Raw genomic sequence first — 21670 nt, 5'->3', positions numbered from 1 at the left:
AGCAATTGAGAGATTCACACCATGAGAAGGTCTTGGCCATTGCTGGTTTCCCGATGGAGGGGACTATAGAGAAGGAAGCAAGGAACCTTCAGAAACTAAGAGAGAATCACAACTGACAACCAGCAAGAGAATGGGGACTTCAGTCTTACAACTGCAAGGAAATGAATGTGACCAACTACCTAAATGAGACTGGAAGCAAACTTTCCGCCAGAACCTCCAGAGAACAACTCAACCCAGCGGACACCTGGATTTCAGTCTTGTGAGACTCTCAGCTAAGAACCAGTTGCACCTTGCTGGACTCGTGACCTACAGAACTAGAACTATGAACTAATACATGTGTGCTGCTTTAAGTCACTATATTTATGATAATAGCAGTACAAAACTAATACAATGGATGAATCAGATAAACTAATCCCCACTAATATGTTACCTGGTTAATGTGTGATTCTCTCAGAAACAGAATCACTAAATACACTTAAAATTCATATGTTGCAAAGGTACATTAATCAAACTCAAAAGCAAATTGTCAAGGATGGCATTATGAATATAATAAAAATAAAATTTAGAGCAAAATGTGTTAAAAGGAGATAAGGAGGGTCATTTTCTAGTGATATGAGCTATAATCAATAATGAAGATATGACATTATTAAAATGCATATGCTTATAGCAGGCCCCTAAAGAATGAGACTAGGCATATGAATTAGAAACTTTAGACTGGGATTAGACTTCAAAGCACAGCACATAAGCATCTATCTCTTCTACCTTTGAATAAGGTAAATCTTACCTAAAAGCACACCGGTCATGATTAAAAAATGAATCATCACTGAAAAAATGAGTGACTACCGGTAAATCAACATGTCCAAGATTGTGGTAACAGACATGCCACAGTTAAGTTACATTGCATTTCAAATCATATTCACATCTCACCAAAAATAGCAGTGGCTAGGCAGAATCCCATGAAAGAATCTTTCTTCACACCTGGAGACTGCAGAGCATCAAGTACTATTGATTTCATTGGCAGAAACTTTAGAAGTGATATGCAGCTTTGCCTTGCTCCAAGATTTTCAAAATCAGCAAAAATGAAAGCAAAATGTAACAGCCATGCAAACAGAAATTGGACTAAACCTGATGAGATGGATATATAGTTTGGGGTAGTAGAAAGAATTTTCTAGTTCCCATACCTGTATAATGTTAAACAAGCCACATCAGTTCCCTAGATTCCAGTCTCCCCATCAGTGAAATGAGAAGGTTGAAGTAGGTTATATAAAAATGTTCTCTTCACCTCTGACATTCTTTTATTTAATGTCCCTTTGGAAGGACAGTGAGCCTTAGAATCCACTGCCCATCGAATGCGCCAGAGACATTTTCCCCCAGCAGACATTCAATCTCAAAGGGCAGTATAGAGAATCCAGCTGAGAAATTGCCCTTGCTGCTACATACCATTTTTGACACAGTCAACTTCTCAAAATGGCATTCAGTGTCCTTCACAATGCCCCAACCTATATTCACAGCCTCGTTCATCACCACTTGTTATATCAGACTATTTGCTGTTTCCTGAACATATTCCTTGCCTCTGTGCTTTTACTCATGCCCTTATCCAAAACCCAATTCATTATAAGCAAAATTTTACACATCCCTCAATTTTTAGGTCTAATATCACCTCCTTTATGAAACGTTCTTCAACTCCTAATGGAGAACGACTCAGGTAGGAGCTTTCCAAAATTCAAGCTTAGGGCCACTTTCCAGACCCAGGCAGAATTCTCAAGGTCCCTTTGATTAATGAAACATTTATTTTTTGTTTATTTATTTGCCAGATTTATTTATTTGCAGGGATGAACCAGCACCTGTTGGTAGACACCAGCCCACAGATTTACTTGTCTGGGAGGTAACGCTGTTTCCTTAAGAATCTGAATGTGACTGCCTTCAGGCAGGCATTTCCTTCTCCAGGTTGCCATAAGCCCCGCCAGTCAATAATAATCTTTTACTATGCCTCACACATACATGTGCTCTTCCTGGGCTCTAAAGGCATTCCTCAGCCCATTTTCTTTTATTTTTAAGGCTGCCACCAGCCACAGTATCTCTTGAATTCTTCCACCCACAAGTCTGGTTGTGGGGTAGAATGCAGTTTCCATGATTATAAATGCATGTTCAGGGCCCCGTGTTAAAAGGAGTTTACTACTGTTTTATAGTAGGGGAACAGACGGGGGGTAACAAAATAAGGGGCACAGAGATTAACCCGGTCCTCCTCCAAACCACATTCTCCTCTCAGACCTGAAGATTTACTATTTACCGCCTTCCTAGGGGGAAAAAGGGTGCTGTTTAACCTTGCCTACTTCTAATCCAAGCATTATTTTAAATGGAATTTTTTTATGAGAGACAACCTGCCATCTTCTAGCCTATTACCTCTATACATGAACAAGAAAACTATATAATAAAGTTAACTGCTAAAATAACTATAAAAATTGTTCTTTTTTGAACTAAAACTAAATAAAAAACTACAGCCCATCATTCAACCTTTAACTACTCAGATTCAGTATTTCTTCAAAATAAATCAGACAGAAAAAGTCGAGAACCATCTGACTTCCCTCAGATGTGAGATATAAAACTGAAAGCAACAAAGGAATAAGACAAACAAATAAAGAAACAAAAACTCATAGACACAGACAACAGTTTAGTGGTTACCAGAGGGTAAGGGGGAGGGGGTGGTAGGAGAAGGTAAAGGGGGTCAAACATATGGTGATGGAAGGAGAACTGACTCTGGGTAGTAAACACACAATGCAATATGTAGATGATGTGTTACACAAATGCACACTTGAAATCTATTATACTAGCCATTGTCACCCCAATAAATTTAATGAAACAAACAAACAAAACCAAAAACCTGTGATCCAGAACCCTTTGTTTCTAGTTTCTTTTTGAGACTCATTCTCACATTCTATCAGGGTTTCAGGATTTACACAGCCAGCGATAATGATCTAAGAATATTTTCATTCCCTTCTCTGCTGTCCACCAAAAGGTGTAATATGTCAAATTAAATAAATTTCACTAACAGAGTAGCATCTTTTTCTGCTCAAAGGAGAAACCTAGTGCAGATTAAGAAGTGGGGTATTTGAATTCCAAGAAATGCTCATGCCACGCTTCTTTAAGAAATTGTTTTTTGTTTTGTTTTGTTTTGTTTTTGTTTTGTATGGTGCTTTTTATTAGTGACTTTCTGCTGGCGTTTGTTAAAAAGCAAAGATTTGTGTTCACTAAGCTCACTTCAGTCCCCAGGCAATCAGCATCTCCCCCAATGCGAAATGCAGAAAAATACATGTCTCTTCCTGAGCAGAGCTGCGTGTAATTAAAATTTGGCAAAGGTAGAGCAGGTGTCACAAGGATCTGCTAAGCTTAACACTATTGTGAACTGAAGTTGGATAAAATTGTTGGCAGAAGGATCCTTTCTTTTTTAACTCCAATATTGCAAGTTAAGGTGACATGGAGATGATACTTTAGATCCTCAAGAGGATTTCTAGAACTAAGGAGACCACAAAGCCCTCCATCCCAGATGCAATGAATAACTGATGCACATGTGTAGTTAACTCTAGGAAAACCTGAAGGGGCCAGCTTGGCACCCTCTTACTTACCCATTACCAGTACAGTTTCTCTTTCCTTTTCCCCAAATTCCTGTGCTATATGATGTTTCTATCAATGTAGCTAAAAAGTTAATGGTAGCAAATTAAGTCATGACCCCTTGGGTGGGATATTTCCTTTTCCATAACCAATGTCTTAAGTGTGGTAGACTCTAGGGATGACATCAGGGTACAATAACTTACTTGAGGTCTGCACCCTTTTAAAGCCCATTCCTATTCTATCCACTCCTAGGTCAAGTTTCTCTTGTCTAAAGAAATGTATTAGGGAAAACAAAAGTGCTTGTTTGAGACTAATGCCAAATTCAAAATTTTATTTTCTGGTTTTCATGATTTCAGAAATGTTATAATCTTCTATAATTCCTGCTTAGAACCCAAGGTAAATAGTTTCCTTACAAAAAAAAAAAAAGAATATCTATCTTTTGGTTTATTTCTGAAACTAAACAGGCTAAACATAGCTGATATACAGAGGATTTGAAATTGGTCATGCATTCATAAGTTAAATTATTGACCACTGATTCATATTCATGCTATTATTCAAAGCCAGCATATCTCAACCTACGTAGATTTTTGCAAATCCTTTGTTTTATTTTTATTCTTGGTAAAGACTTACGTAAAAAAAAAATCACCTAAGTATTACCTTAATTCTTTCATATCAAGAAATGGCAAAATCAACAAATGGGACTATATTAAACTCAAAATCTTTGGCACAACAAAAGAAACAACAAAATAGAAAGACAATCTACAGAATAAGAAAAATTTGTACAATTCATATACTGGATAAGGAGTTAATATCCAAAATATATTTTAAAAAATTATAAAACTTAATAACAAGAAAAACCTCAACCAATTTGAAGTTAGGCAGAAGAACTAAATAGACATTTTTCCAAAGAGGACATCGAAATGGCCAACAAGAACGTGAAAAGATGCTCAACATCACTAATCATCAGGGTAATGAAAATCAAAATTACAATATCTTATCATCTCATATCTGTTAGAATGGCTGTTTTAAAGAACACAAGAGACAACAGGTGCTGGCGAGGATGTGGTGAAAACGGAACCCTTATACATTGTTGACAGGAATATAAATTGGTCCAAAAACTGTGGAAAACACTATTAATGTTCCTCAATAAATTTAAAACAGATCTTCCATACAATGCAGCAATTCCACTTCTGCGTATATACCCAAAGTAAGTGATAATAGAATTTCAATGTGATATATACACTCTCTTGTTTACTGCAGCATTAGCGTAGGTATGAAAATAACCCAAATGCCCATCAACTGATGAATGGTTAAAAATGATTTTGTACATATACACAATAGAATATATTCAGCCATGAGAAAGGAGGATATCCTGCCATTTGTAACAACATGGATGGACCTTGAGCACATTATGTTAAGCAAGGTAAGTCTGACAGAGAAAGACAAGTATGAAGTGATATTATTTATATGTGGAATCTTAAAAAGTCAAACCTGTAAAAAAAAAAAAACGAGTAAAATGTCGATTACTAGGGGGTGGGGTTGGGATGGATAAGATTGATAGTATTTAAGGGTACAAACTTATAATGAGTAGTAAATAAGTCATAGAGATCTAACGCACAGTATAATGAATACAGACAATAATATGGCACTATAATTATGCAATGTGACAAATATTGTTACAACAATCATAATACAATATATAAGTGTATCAAAGTAACACGTTGAACACCTTAAACTGTACAATGTTATATGTCAAATTTATTGAATAATAAAAAAAAAAGAAATGGCAAACTACTACCATGTTTCCCCAAAAATAAGACCTAGCTGGAAAATCGGCTCTAATGCATCTTTTGGAGCAAAAATTAATATAAGACCCAGTCTTATTTTACTATTAATATAAGACCGGGTCCCATATAATATACTACAATACAATACAATATCATATCATATCATATAATACAGTGTCTTATATTAAATTTTGCTCCAAAAGACACATTAGAGCTGATAGTCCGGCTAGGTCTTATTTTCGGGTAAACAGGGTAAATGCTACAATGTTATATAATATGCAGTCAGTGTTGACTATTAACTACTAGGGGAAGTGAGTCATTACAGGGACTCCCTTGTAGACTTCTTTTGATACAAACTTTAAGGTGAAACACTACTTAATCCAACAAAAGGATCTCTCTCTTTGCCTGGCAGACAAGATTACCACTGTGTTCTTGGACTTGGACTCTCGCCTGAAAAGCCCCTGAGGAGTGTGCTCCAGGAACATGACCTCATGCTCCACAGGTTCTAACAATATACTACTTTCTCACCACCACAATGGGCCTTTTTTTAAGGTTAGTTCAAAATTGAATTCCAACAGCTCTAACATAGGTTCACACAGCCATGTGGTTTGTGATTCTATAGTATACACAGACTTCCATATGAATTCTCTGGGAACTGAAATATTTATTCATGTCATTGTACAGCTTTATAAAGAAAAGTAACAAAAGTAAATGACTTACACCTGGAAATTCTTAAGAATTTTAGCAGTTACCAGTTTCAACATCTGCTGAATAAGGCAACCTGAAGTGGGTAGCAAAACTGTCTCTTAGTTTCCCTTCCTTCCTTAGTAGCTGAATCGATGGGTATCCTTATACACAAAGTTATGTTGAGTCAGTAAAGGTTAATTGTATTATATGACTATATACCATGAAACCAGTCATCTCTGCACTAGTCACCTCTGTCCTGGTTGAAATTATAAAAAGAAGTCACCATATTTACATTTCAATTCACTAGCATGTTAGGGAATACATTTCATTAAAAATAAAAAGCAACACTCTGTTCTAAAAGTTAAGAAACATCCAGAAGAAAATACAAACATGCATTTGAATCATGAAGTGTAATAGGGCAAAGGATGCCTTTCTGGATGGAAATAACAACCAAACATTTTTAAATGATGATAAAATGGATGTGAAATATACTCTTAAATTTTACCTAACAACAAACAACAAGTGTTGGTGAGGACATGGAGAAAAAGGAACCCTTGTGCACTGTTGGTTGGACTGCAGATTGGTGGAGCCACTATGGAAAAACAGTTTGGAGGTCCCTCAAAATATTAAAAACACAACTACTTTATGACCCAGCAATTCCATTTGTGGGTATTTATCCAAAGAAATCCAAAACATTGATTTGATTTGAAAAAATACGTGCATATGCACCCCTACGTTTATTGCAGTATTTACAGTAGCCAAGATATAGAAGCAACCTAAGTGTCCACCAATAGGTGATTGGATAAAGAAGATGTGGTACATATTTACAATAAAGTATTACTCAGCCGTAAAGAAGAATGAAATCTTACCATTTTTGACAACATGGATGGACCTGAAGGGTATGCCATGCGAAATAAGTCAGACAGAGAAAGAAAAACACTGTATGATTTCACTTATCTGTGGAATCTAAAGAACAAAATAAACAAACAAACAAAAACAGAAACAGACTCATAGATTCAGAGAATAAACTGATGGTTGCCAGATGGAAGGGGGTTTGGGGGGGTGGGTGAAAAAGGAAAGGGATTAAGAAGTACAAATTGGCAGTCACAATAGTCAAGGGGGTGTAAAGTACAGCACAGGGAATATAGTCAATAATATTGAAATAACTATGTATAGTGCCAGGTGGGTACTAGACTAACCGACAGGATCATTTGTAAATTACATAAATTTCTTAACATTATGCTGTACACTGGAAACTAATGTAAAATAATACTGAATGTCAACTGTAATTGAAAAACAAAAAAAAATTCAACATAGAAAGTTTCACTCTAGCTATTTGTCACACTTTTATTAGTCTCTACCAAATGTATTAAATTTATAAAATTAATTCATTCATGCAAAAGTATCATAAATACCTACACCTAAGAATCTTGTTATATGTATTGGAATTATAATTTATCCTTCCTTTAATATTTATTATCATCATTTGGTATCAATAACCTAGTAAGTGTTTTTTTGTTCTATTTTCACCAAGAGGAATAACTACTCACAAGTACAAGGATTCTTAGAGAATATGTCCTGGAAGGCCAAAAATAATTGCTATTTGTATTAAAGAGAAACACCAAGGTAACAGCAAGGGATGTTACATAAATCCAAAGTGTTGAAAACATTTTATTAACACTTCACTTTGAAGATTCCGAATACTGCCTTCATTTCTTCTATACCAATTTAAGTGACTAAGTCACTCTAATAATATTTAAATATAAAGTTATAAGTACAACTACCGTATTTTGCCGTGTGTACTGTGCTCCCGTGTATAATTCACACCCATGTTTTTGGTCAAAACTGTTAGGGAAAACATTTACTTTTAATTTTTTAAATTCAAATTTGTATTTGTTTACATTTAGGTACTTGTGTTTTGTATAAAGGAATTTTAGCATTTATTTTTTAACATATTATGGTACAAGAAATTTTATGTAACAAATATTTACAAAACACAAGAACAGATACAAGGTACAAGAAATTTTATGTACTGGTAACAAATTTACGATATTTACACATCATAGAAGGCCAAGAACTCTCCGTCATTACAAGTCCTTCATTAGTTCAACAAAACCGATGATTGTATTCCAGGGAATTATTTTCCATACGGATATCATAATTGATTTCTAGAGTTACACTTTTAACTCATAAGCATAAATAAAAGAATTAAAAACATTTATATAGATACAGAATTAGTATTACTCATGTATAATGCACATCCTTATTTTTCCCTCACAAATTTGGGCAAAAAAAGGCGCATTATACACTGCAAAATACGGTATGTTGTTTCAGCCAATTATGTTTTCTGCTCTTCTCTACTCAAACCTTTACTCAAACCACAAGACCCAAATAAAGACTACATCCTCCCAAAACCCTTCCCACCACAGCACTGATTATCAATCTTACTTGACCTCCTACATCATAATCTATATTATCTAGCACTTGTTCATGTTAAATTTTAAATACTTATAACAGTTTCACATTTGCCAGTCTTACTTCTCTAAAGTAGCTTTATGCACCTGGGTTAGAAATCAGTGTCTTCTATTTCTCTTGAGGCAGAATCTTAGGAGCGTAGGTCTATAAAAATCCTAAAGTCATCCTGTGACCTTTTCTCATTTTATCCATGTTGAGACAACTGAGATCCAGAGAAGACTATAACAAGACTAGAATGCAGATCTCTTGACTTCCAATCCTTTGTTCTCATCACTGTGTATGTTCTCTTTCCTCAGTACCTGGTCCACTGTTGGAGTCCCAGGAAACTGCTGAGGAAACTTGTGCAGATGAAGCAATTTTCAGGGACCTTTACACTGCATATACTGCTATGGCTTCCAAACACTGCCAAGTTCTGTACTCAGCTAAGAAGGCTTCATAAACTACATCTATAGTTCTCTGAAAAAAATCGAGTGACATTCATCGTTTATATTTTCGTTTTTCTGTTTTGTTTTTTAAATGCTATTTGAGATGTTTTGGTGATTTAATAAATTTACATATATGTGTATATGTTAAACTACATGTATATTACTATGTATGGATTATTTTAATGTGGAAATTGGAAAGAAACATGGCTTTAATTGTTGTTTTCAGAGTGGTATAAATCCCTCATAATTTGAAAGCTAGTTCCAGATAGCCCATGGGCCGGGTGGGGGAGGGTGGGGAAGTGCTGTGATTTTTAAACAAATCTTCAGTTTAGATTTTAAACAAAAGTCTTATCTGGTTTTCTTATAAAGCCCTTCAGGGAGTTAAGGTTCATCTTTTCTGTACACATACATAGGCACAGAAAATGGCCAGGACTTAATGGATTTTTACAAACTAGAATGTGTATCTTCTTAAAGAAACTGAAACAATTGGTTTTTGCAAGGAATATCTGTCATAGTTCACAGAGGCCCACTATACCTCACAAAAGCACTTTACTAGTATTTCCATTAAATGAGAACACAGCTGCCACTTAAGGGTAAAACAACAACAACCACTACCAGAATAAAACCTGCTGAGGAATGGATATCTGCTCCTCTCCTGTCTCTCTCTCTCTCTCTCTCTCTCTCTCTCTCTCTCTCTCTCTCTCTTTTTTTCTCTCTCTCTCTCTCTTACTGAATGGTAAAGAAGTTGAAAGCACAGGGCAATATACCAGCTAGAATGAATGAATTTCTATTGGTGTTCAGCCAGACTGAAAATTACATTCAAGCTATTCAATCTCAGTCCAGTCGAATGCAAAGCTGGTTAAATGGTCCTTTGTTTAGGAGTGCTAAGTGACTGGGCAGGATTGAGAGGAGTCCAGATATCAAAGCACTTTTGAAGTACCTACCCTATAGATTTTCTAATCGTAATGATTGATAACCCCAGGTATGCTGGCAGTTTTACTCATCCTTGAAATATAACTGCTACCTGCGGTTTTCACATTCTAAGCTTTATTGTTGGCTTCTAATCCAAATGGTCACAACAGATTCATCAGGTAGCTTACTCTGCCTCAATATTAGTGAAAATTTCTAAACACTATTAATGAAAATTCCTAAACACTTCATCAGGTAGCTTACTCTGCCTCAATATTAATGAAAATTCCTAAACAGTATTTAGGGGTAAGCTATTATTTCTTTTAAATTGAAAGAAACAGAGTGGACTGTTAGAAAGTAAAACACAGTAACACAGCCTATCTGTATTAATGTGCCTAAATTATAGCTTTCATATTCAGCCATATCTCTGGGATCAATTGTACAACAATAACCAGGCCGGTGATTTATTTTTCATTTATTTGTTTCAGTCAAGCTGAGCGTTGCAATGATCCTGGAAATTGGAGCAGCCTCTGGATCGAATGCGATCAGTTTAAAGGGATTCAGAATAATACTCCCTATAACTCCGACATCCTAGCTAATAATAAGCTTTTGAAATGGTTTAGCTTAAGTCTGTGAACTGTGAATTTTTGTGTACTTGACCAATTAAGGCAATTAAGGAGAGATAGTCACCAGAATTTTGACGTATTTCTTATCAATGGCCCAAAGAAGAATTTAGTTGAAATTACTTGTTTGTTTGTTTGCACCAACTGAATTGCAACATCTTGAGGGATGGGGTGTTGTCCTGTTCGCCATCATACCCCAGGTGCCCAGCACAGTTACTGGCACTCATTGAATATTTGAATTGAATTATATCTTCAATATCATGAGGTATTTTACAACCAATAGTGAGAAAGCACCACTTATATAGAGTAACTGGTTTCCTTTGGTGTTTTTTTAAATTATTATTTAAACTTTTAATATACAATATAAAACCATTGAACAACTTGACCACAGTAGGTATTCAATAGTATTTTTAAATAAAAATATCACTAAGCAGTATTAGAAAAACATTATAAAAATCATTTGGGTCTTAGCAGCTTTGAAACTCAAAATGCATGCAGATTATTTGTGAGTTACTTTGTAAGTGTTTATGAGTCCCTATTATTTTGTTTGCAAAGATTTTTATTGAGATATATAAAAATATAATACTTACATGGTCACCCTTAGAAAGCACGGGATTTCTGCATATGCCCAATTTCGTTTCTCATTCCCTTGAATTTGTCATATTCTGTTTCTAAACCTTATACTGAATTGCAAATTTTCACAGCATTCAATTTCTAGCCAAATAGAAAAATCAGATGACACGTGATTATGTATTTGAAAAATAAGGCAGATTAATATAATTACATTAAAATGTCCTTCATCTGCTCTTTCCTTATCTCTGGGACTCAAGCTACAAAAAAACACTTTCTCAGGTCTTAACCAGTCCCTTTAAGGACATCCCTCCAAATTGACCAAATCAATCTTGGAGGATTTGGGAATCATGTCAATCAGCCTACGCTTAGTTTGCTAATATTAGTCTACGCTGACTCTTCCGTTTTCTGGTTACTTTTATACTCGCAATATTCATTCCATGCCTATTGAATAATAAATATCTCACTGCAGTATATTAGACTAGAAAAATTCATCTCTAAAATCTATCACTACCTGTCAAATAGACCGTGGCCATTTAGAAAGGGTGACAAAAGTACAATACCTTATTCAAAGATGTTTTAACAGCAGAAATGATCTATTGAGGCATCTCGTGCTCGTGTTACCTTTTGGGTTTTATTTTTGTTTAGGAAATCTTCAACAATGTTTGTATATTTACTTGTAAAAACATGGATACTAGTCCCTTTCTTTCTAGAGGGGAGTTTTGAATTTCACCTGCTCCCCACCAAAACAAGCAAACAAGTAAACGACAACAACAACAAAAAACAATTTATACGTGTGACTTGCCTATAAAATATCAGATATAAGAGAAAACTCTGGGGATGAATATCGGATTATATGTCTCTAGAAGTAATGTATTCACTTGGCACGACTATTGAAGAACCACCACAAAAATAAATATAAAAAAGGGGATGGGAACATCACTATGGAAATAAACCAGTTATTTCTCAATCTGTAGAAGTTAGTGAACAACAGACAAGATATCTTGCCCCATCACTTTCCTTTTCATTATTATTTGCCATTTCTAAGAAAGGCTGCTAGTCACAACAGACTAAATTTTGAAGTTGCCATCATTATCATATTTAGTTAATTTTAAAACTATACTGTCAAGACATTAATAATTTCAGGTTGTATCCACTTCAGAATATGGGAAACTCTTCAATAACAAATGTGGAGCAAATTCCTGTTTTGGAAGGACACAATGCATGCAACTATGTCTCAGGATGCTGGTTGGATTGATTTTAAATTATCACAATAATTCCAGTTTGAAGGCTTTTTGCTTGGCATTCTTCACATATGTGAATGTTGCTGTTTTAACCTTATGGGATTTCATTCTAGTCTATTTAAAAGTTTATAATGGGAACCCCGGGGCTAGGGTTTACTTAGAAAACTACAAACAACATATATTGCATTGGAGAGTTCAGGAAAAAATTCAGCACCAGTTCTCAAACAATTCTTCATATTAGATGAACAAAAGAGTGTACTCATCTGCCTCCCTAGCAAACATCTACATATTTGGTCCCACTTTCCCAACGTCCTCTCCAGGTCACAGGTATAAATATTCCCTCTTCTACCTGAACTGAACTATAAACCAGAGTTCATGTCTCTAGTCTCTTCCCCCTCAAATTCATCAGGCTTACAACTTGCAGACATATTTTACTTAAATAACCATTTGTCACATCACTACTCTAACTAAGAACACTATTGTCTACCATACCAAACACAAAGTCTCCCCCCGCACTTTTGAAGGCACCCCCTTCTGTCTCCACAGACAACTAGCCAAAACAGAAACTTGGAAAAAAGACAACTGAGTTTTCAGGCAGGGTTAAGACAGAGCATCTGAGAACTCAAACATATACTATATGTAGAAAGCTAGGCAGGGGACAGTTTAAAAGCCTAGCCATAGGGGACATCTGAAGTTCTTACAGTTTAGAACAAGGTATCAATTCTAAGGAATTATGCAAGGTTTGAGGGGATGAAAGTTCTTGAAGATAGAGACAGGAAATGTATCCAAATACAGTAGCTTTGTAAGTCAGCTACTACTACCCACCCCCTAAAAGAAATAAAGAGCAACTGTTTATCACTCCATGGGTCACCGGGTGCTTCTGCTGATCTTAGCCAGGCTTGGTTAATTTCCACTGGGATCATTCTTGTCTCTGTGGTCAGCTGATGGGTCCACTGGGGGCTAGCTCATGTAGCATGGAATCTTCCCAGATAAGTCATCTCTTCTCCGTGTGTCTCTCACATCTTTCCAGCAAGCTAGCCCAGGCATCTTGTCATGATGGTGGTAGAGGTCAAAGAGAGGAAATTAAAATGCACAAGCACTTTTAAAGTCTCTCCTTGCATTAATCTTGCTAATGCTCCATTGGCCAAAGCAAGGCACGTGGCCAAGACAGAAGTGAGTCTGGAAAGACACCATCTAAAAGCTTGGATACAGAGAGACATGACCATAGTAGGTTTTAAACAAAACAAAAAAACAAACAAACAAAAAAAAAGAGTCAACAAGCTTAAAGGGAAAGTAGAGTGAAAGGAGCTCTAACCCTCATATTAAGATAGACCCTATTTCGTTCTGCCCCCTTTTCCTCATTGTTTTATTTATAAATCAAATGTGTTAGTGGGTGAACTAGATATGTGTTACAATAGCAGGTGCTGCTAATTTGCTAATATAACTTTGTGGCAAAAAATATCCTGTATTTTATATATTCCCAGAAGCCATAGCAAAGAAGACTATGCCACCTGGAAGTGTTCCACAACACTGACTACCTTAGGGAATTCACAAACGTCACACAGATAGAAGTGTTATATATTAAAATAAGTGATTCCCAATACTTCAAGATACAAAGTCTGCACATCTAAACTGAATTTCAATATTGCTCAGAAAGGTAATGACTATCCATTCTGCTTCTGGGCTTTTAGTCAGTCTCACCATCTTCTGTCAAGTAGTATTTGAAACATTCACCCCAGAATTCTCTTCCATCTTCCTTGCTTATTGCTAACCCATCTGTACCCTGATTCCATCTGTGTTGGGCTTTAAAGCCTAAGCTTTTTGATCGTGAAGTAAATCTCCATTTTTGTATCCTGTGTTCTTAGTTTGGTTGCTTCTGAAGTATTTGAACCTTCCCCCTCCTCATCCTGGTATTCCTCCAAGCTTCAGTTAGAAAAGCTGTGCCAAGGCAGGCCTATCCCCTTCAAACCCAATCACCATTCCTGGCAATTAGTCAAACGATTTCACAGGACGAGGGGGTCTGGGCTGGGGTAGGAGCCACAAAAGTGAATAGGGTAATTACCGTGTCTGCCTTCACTAGAGCCTGTAATTTAGTGGGGAAGACATATAACATCGCATTTAAATGGAATTGAACAAAGTAATCAAAATGCTAAGAGGGCCTCTTTCCATCACTCACCTTCCCATTTCTTACCAAAAACAGAAGGCTACAAAGGAAGTGAATGAGTGGTCGCAATGTATGTGATCTAAAAACATAACTGAAACCTGTAATTCATCTGTGTAAACTTCCTAATATCTGAGAGCTTATTCAATGCAAGGTACTGTATGTGGCACAGTGGTAACATAAGGCTCTGGTATCTCTTCTTAAGGAACTTACATGTTAGTAAGAAAGAAATATGTCATCTACTGATAGTTCAGATGGACAGAATCTAAAATCTTCAGAGTTCCAGCATTAAAGAGATAATAAGATTTTGCTCTTCTTCAGCTGGCAAATGGATGTCCTTAAAAGTTTGCATGCTGGTTATGAAGAAAGCTTTTCTCCAATAAGGAAAAAAGACCATCAGGTGGTGTTTGTGGGGGAAATAACTTACGGATGCCTACAGTCATGTAGCAATCTACTCCTCTGAATCTCAAGAATTTTCTTAACAAGAGAAGAAAAAAGTTATAGGAGCTGCAGAGAGAAGCCATGGAGAGAAAACAGACCTTTCCCTGGTAGATTGGTGAAATAACAGTAGGTAAGGTCTTGGTTTGCCTCAAAAAAATGATAGAAAAATTTCTTAACACTAGGAAAAAAATAGCTTATTTTAAAAATCTACGGTTCTGACAAGCACCCAAATCACTAATGCCCACAACAAATACATGCCCTGTGACGCCTAGCTGCATCTGAACCTAGTCTACCTGTCCAAACACATCCCCTGCTATTCTCTACCATGCTGACTCTGCCACAAACCTACTGGCCTCATACAGCTTCCAGAACGGGCCAAGTTCTCTACCACCACAAGGTCTTTACATAGGCTGTTTTCCTAAAGATCTCTAAGCATTGGTCCCATCCCTTGAAATCCCAATAACCAGTTGGACTTTACTCTAAAGATCTCAGCTTAGACATCACTTCCTTAAAGGGGCATCCCCTTTGTATCCTATTTAGAGTATGTTTTCCTGCTGCCTTCACCCACCACTACATTATTCTGCAGTAATTTCTCTATCTAATTCCTTACTAATACTAATAGCTTATCCCAAACTGTCATTGTTTTCTGTAGTTGCTTAACATCAGTCTCTCCCACTAGACTGCAAGCTCTGTGAGGGTAGGGACCTTGTCTGTCACATTCACTGTTGCATACTCTGATCATAAAAGACTGTTTGGTACCAAATAGGTATTCACACAAACCTGTTGAATGAATGAATGTAATATATATTCATAGTAATCTTGAAAGCAATATTCATTTTATTTGTATTTTTGTTTAATCTTAGAAGAAACACATGACTGCTTATCTGTGCTGAGTTTCCATGATGACTGGTGAACTCATCTTCCAAATATTCTGACTCTCTCAGCTGACTATACATTAGGATGATCTAACAGCTGCTCCTCGGAATCCTAGCAGACAGCAGCGCCTGCCTGGTAGATGACCGAGGTACACGAACTGTGCCTAGCGGGAACTAAGCTTCCCCTAAGAAACAGGCTCAGAGAGCTGGTCATTATTTGTGATGAACAACACAGTCTTCAACTATTTTCAAGATTATTCTGAAAAAAATCATATTTGAAATCATCAGTAATCAAGTTGTTAATTGACATAGATATTTCCTATGCTTGTTTGACAGTGGATTATTGGTCACCTGCACCTGGTTATCTACTACGGGTAGCAAGTTAGGTTTACCATTAGAATGTTGACTCTTTCAGGCCATTCTTGAAATTCAGTGCATCATACCTAATGAACATACATGTTCAGCTTTGAATTAACAGCATGCTTCACTAACACTATTTGCTGGAACAAGCTAATTTCATCGTTTATACGTGACCAATTACAGTTAAACCAAACTTATTTCTTTTAGAGTGATCAAATTGATAATTTACGTCAGGTTAGACTGAATGGTATTCTCTCATGTTCAGCATTTCCTAGTTTATTGTTTTTGTTTGTTTATTTTCTCAAGCCTTAATGTGCTCAAGACACTAGGCTTCTAAAAACAACTAAATAATGTGTGTGTGTGTGTGTGTGTGTGTGTGTGTGTGTGTCCTTCAACTAGGAAACACATTTCATCATATTGCAGTGAAAAAGTTGTTGTCTTTATTTAAGAAAATCCCCCCCCACACACACACACAAAAAATCCCTGTAATGGTTGGCTAAATTATATAGTAGATACTCTCAAGCTGTGGATTTGAAAATTCTCAGTCCTTATTCAACATCACCATAGAATATTAACACTACATGTGTGAAATGATAGCAATCAATCAGAGGCCTTCTGAAGAGTTCATTCTTTAAAGTTTTTTTTTTTTTTTTTAAGCAACACTTAAAGCTTGGGAATATGACCAACCTAATAAAGAAATCAGAAAAAAAAATTGAGATTCTGTACATGTAATATTTATTTCCATAGGAAAGCTCTATGCTACATAACATCATACATTTTCCTTTACTATAATCTTATTTTGCTGCCATAAAGGTACAGTTAGTCTCCTTCACTCTTGTATAACTTTTTTCAACTATTTAAAATCTGGTAATTTGATATTTTTTCTTCCATGTAGATTCATTTAAAAGTCAAATATACTTGGCATTTACTAAAGTCATAGCTCTTCCTCTTCTTGGAAATTCTCTGCAAGCTTACATTTTATTAATAAAATTCATCTCCAGTAGCATGAAATTCATAATTTCAATTCTTTTTAAGCTTTGAATGACAAATTGTCCTATTATCTCATTTCTTTCTTGCTTCATTTGACTAAACAAATGCCCTACTGTAGGAACATCTACTTGTGAAGAAAAGATTAATTCATCTTTTTAAGAACTCTGTAATATAATCTTTATAATCCCTCACATCAGAGAAAGTCGTGAATACTTCATATCTAGGTTCACCATTCTATTAAAGGCATCATACACATTCACATTTTTGTAAAGCAAAAAACACAGACCATCATCTGCTTTCCTTTGCCAAAACCTACCATTTTGTTATTTTAAAATATTTGCACAACAAAGCTTTCTTAAGATTTCAGATCCTACCTTCTAAATAAAAAGTCTGTTTCTTAGTAAAGCATCGGCTTCTTAAATTATTTTGGGTTTTTTTCATCTAAAAATTAAACGACCCACAAAACACCTGGTATCTATTTCCAAATATAGATATTTTTAATTTGACCAAAACAGAAAAAAGTCTCTTCGTATTTTTTTTCTCTCAGATGAATTCATTATTGTTATATACTTTTGGCATCTATACCATTTTAAATAAATGTTCCACTTTAGTACCGGGGCTGGAGAGGTAGGTTTCAATCACTTATGTAGCAAATGAAATAGTTTTCCAAAAATAATAGGAAAATATAAGCAACTTGTAATGAAAGTAAGGAGGGAAAAATGTAAAAGTATGAGCCCACATTGCCTTTTATTGATGGCTAAAGTACATATGTGTCAGCATATATGTAGCTTTGCATGTTTGAAAATTTCATATCTACCTGATTGTGTAAATTATACATCACCTTTTTGATTTATGAGAAAATTTCATCAAATATCTCATCATTTTTATCTTATATTTCACATATCTTATCATGCGGAAAATACTTTTTTTTCTTTTTTTAATTAAAGTGTATTGGTGTGACAATGTTAGTACAGTTACATAGGTTTCAGGTGTACAATTCTGTACATTATGCTGAGTGAAATATGTCAGACAGAAGAAGTCGAGAACCATATGATTTTATTGATATGTGGGAAATAAAATTTTTTTCAATGAAACCATTTGCTTCAAGACTATGTTCTCACGGTTCTTCATCCATACAATTCCTAACAAGATACAGTTGGAATCGATTAATAAGTCAATTTATTTAGGAGGAATTTTGAGCACTGCATTTAACTTTCATCCTCTCTTTTCCCTCATATTCTACTTAAATTATTATTAATGCTTATTTTTTAAATTAAAGGCCATACTGGGACTAACAAAGTAAATTTGAGCAGCTCCATTTTTCTCATTAAAATGCACAATAGAGATGCTTTAATATGCTTCACTACAAGCTGTCCTTTGTTTAAAATCTATAAGGATAAAAAATAAATTTACTCAAACTGGGATTTTTCGAGTGGATAATGATAAAAGTATATTAAAACTAAAATCAATGTAATTAATCAAAAGAATGTCATAAAATAGCAAGGTAGCATTTATATTGTACTGCATCAGTGACAAAAGAGGTAGAATTTTTCAAGAAGTTAAAATAAGGAAAATGTTAATTGAATATAAAAATAAAATAGTGTTCTCATATACAGTGTTTAGAAGAACTGCTAGACATATTTCTAGATATATGTCTAAATATCTGTAGGAAATCTTAATTTTTTTTTGGATTACAACCTCCTCAATAAGACTTCAAATTATAGGATCTCATCCAATGCAAATGAACTTCATTACAGTTGATACTTTCTGATAAAATCTTAGATCAATTTTACATTAATTCTCACAAAGTTTCCATTTTTGGTTTAATCCAACCCTATTACTATTGATTGATGTATGAGTTTTTACTTGTAGTTTGCTTCACCTAAATATCCAGAGGTTACCATTTCTTCAGATGTATACTTATTCTATGTAACGTGTTTCCTATTATTCTGTTATGTAGGATTCCATTCCTTTTTTGTTTGTTCTGACATGTACACATAATTCCTCTTATAGATAACAGCATTGTAGGATAAAGGAGAAAGTTTGTTCCACTTACGGGGAGTAACTGACAGGAGAGCATCCTGACTAAAGATAAGCTGAGATGGTTGGGCAAAGCAAGATCCAAGTGAGGTAGGAAACATATGTAGCTAGAAACTGAGACCTGCCCACTTTTTCTGCTGGGTTCAAAAACAGGATTTAACACATACAGTATAGATAGGTTAGGGGACATCTGATCTTAGCTATATTCATATTAAGAATAGAACAGACATATTTCAGACAAAAGTGATAAGTAAACTAGTGGGGGTTCTGTTAATCTTGGACTGGAACTGAGAAGTAGCAATAATAGGATACCACCAACTTGCCAACATGCAGACCCTCCTAGAGGTAGAGAACCTTGTTTATAATCTTTGTAGGACTTCAAGAAGGATTATGCCTCACTGAGGTACAGAATGTTTTGAGAATATAATTTTATTTTTGGCTGATGAGGGAGTGGTATAGAGATAGCCAAAATTCCTACATATTACAGGCATACCTTCACTAGTCTTGAGATGGAAAGGTTCAGAGAAAGATGGAAACATTGCTCCCACCATTAAGCAAGGCCAGGAAGAGTAATGTCAGTATAAGTATATGATGCCAACTTGTCCCTTTCATGACATTCACGGTGGGCTAGAGTTAATCATATTTGAAAATTTGTCAATAGGAACATTCCAAAAGTTAACGAATGCCTTGAATTAACCTGTATTTTTAGTGTTTGAAAATAATTTATATTATTTTATGTCAATAATTTGCCTTTTATTGTTATTTTCAACTCATTGCCTTCAGGTGGCAAAAGCTTCCATAGATCCTGAACTAGGAAGCAGAGTTTTCTAAAGCAGATTTTTTCATTTCTCTACTGAACTCTACAAACTTCACAAATTCAAAGGCTGTGTATAGTAGACTGCATAATGGATACCCAAAGATAGGTGGTCCTAATCCCTGGAACCTGCAAGCGTTGCCTTATAAGCAAAAAAAGGGTCTCTGTAGATGTGATTAAGTTAAGGATCTTGAAACAGAGTAGCTTGGATTGTCCAGGTGAGCCCTAAATGCAATCAGGAGTGAGCTAGGCAGTGGGAGATTTGACACAAACAGAAGAGAAGAAGGTGATGTAACCAGGAGGTAGAGATTAGAGCGGTAGAGCCACAAGGCAAACATGACAAGGAATGCCAACAGCCACCAGAAGCTGGAAGAAGCAAGAAAGCAACTGTTCTCCTTAGAAACCTCCATAGGGAGTGTAGACCTGCTGACACCTTGATTTCAGCCCAGCAATACTGATATCAGATTTCTGGCCTCCAGAACTGTGAGAGAATAAATTTCTGTTCTTAAAAGCCACTAAGTTTGTAGTAATTTATTACAGAAGATTATTAAATACCCCTCCCCAAAGATGCCCACATCCTAATTCCCAGAACCTGTGAATATGTTGTTACATAACAAGGGGGAACTAAGGTTGCAATTGGAATTAAGGTTCCTAATCAGACCTTAAAATAAGGAGATTATGCTTGATTATTTGGGTGGACTTAATATAATCACAAGGGTCCTTACATGGAGAAAAAGGAGACAGAAGAATCAGAACCAGATATATGGTATCATAAGAAAGACTTGACCAGCCATCGCAGGCTTTGAAGATGGAGGAAGGGACCATGAGCCAAGGAATGCAGGTGGCCTCTACAAGCTGTAGAAGTTAAGAAAATAGATTCTCTCCTAAAATCTCCAGAAAGGAATGCAGCCCTATCAGCATCCTGATTTTAGTCCAGTGAGACCCATTTTACTTCCAAAACTGTAAGATAATAAACTGTGTGGTTTTAAGCCACTAAGATTGCAGTAATTTGTTATAGCAGCAATAGGAACTAATATACTATCCCATAAGAAAAAAAAATGTATGCAAAAGTAATCTGAAAACACATGCAGTTACGCTGAAAAGTCTTCATTCAAAGTTTGCAACAAATAGATATGTAGAAAATATTAATATTTTGTCTATAACTATAATACCCTATCTACATCCCCTGATATCCTTTAGTTTGCTTTTCAAATCAAATGATAGCACGTACACTATCAGATGTAAGTAGAACTTTGATGACACTTAAATACTAAGAACTTCACTAGTTCAATGGATACTAATTGAAAATCAAATGCAAATACTACTAGTTATAAAAACCAATATATCCTCATAGCTGTGATGGCTGATTTTATGTGTCAAACCTGATTGGATCACAAGGTGCCCAAATATTTGGCTAAACATTTTTCTCACGTGTCTGTGAAGGTATTTCTGGATGAAGCTAGCATTTAAAATGCTGGACTCAGTAAAGCAGTGTGCCCTCCTCAGTGTGGGTGGGTATGATTCAATCTGTTGAGAGCATGAATATTTCAAAAAGCCAAAGGAAGGAAGACGTCAGCCTCAGCCATCCTTGCCTTATTGCTTGAGCTAAGACATTGATCTTTCTCCTGCCCGTGGCACTCCTGGTTCTCAGAAATAAAGG

Source organism: Rhinolophus ferrumequinum, chromosome X (assembly GCF_004115265.2).
Source record: "Rhinolophus ferrumequinum isolate MPI-CBG mRhiFer1 chromosome X, mRhiFer1_v1.p, whole genome shotgun sequence".
Taxonomy (NCBI): domain Eukaryota; kingdom Metazoa; phylum Chordata; class Mammalia; order Chiroptera; family Rhinolophidae; genus Rhinolophus; species Rhinolophus ferrumequinum.
The sequence above is the reverse complement of the archived record's forward strand: the minus strand, read 5'-3'. Positions refer to the sequence as shown.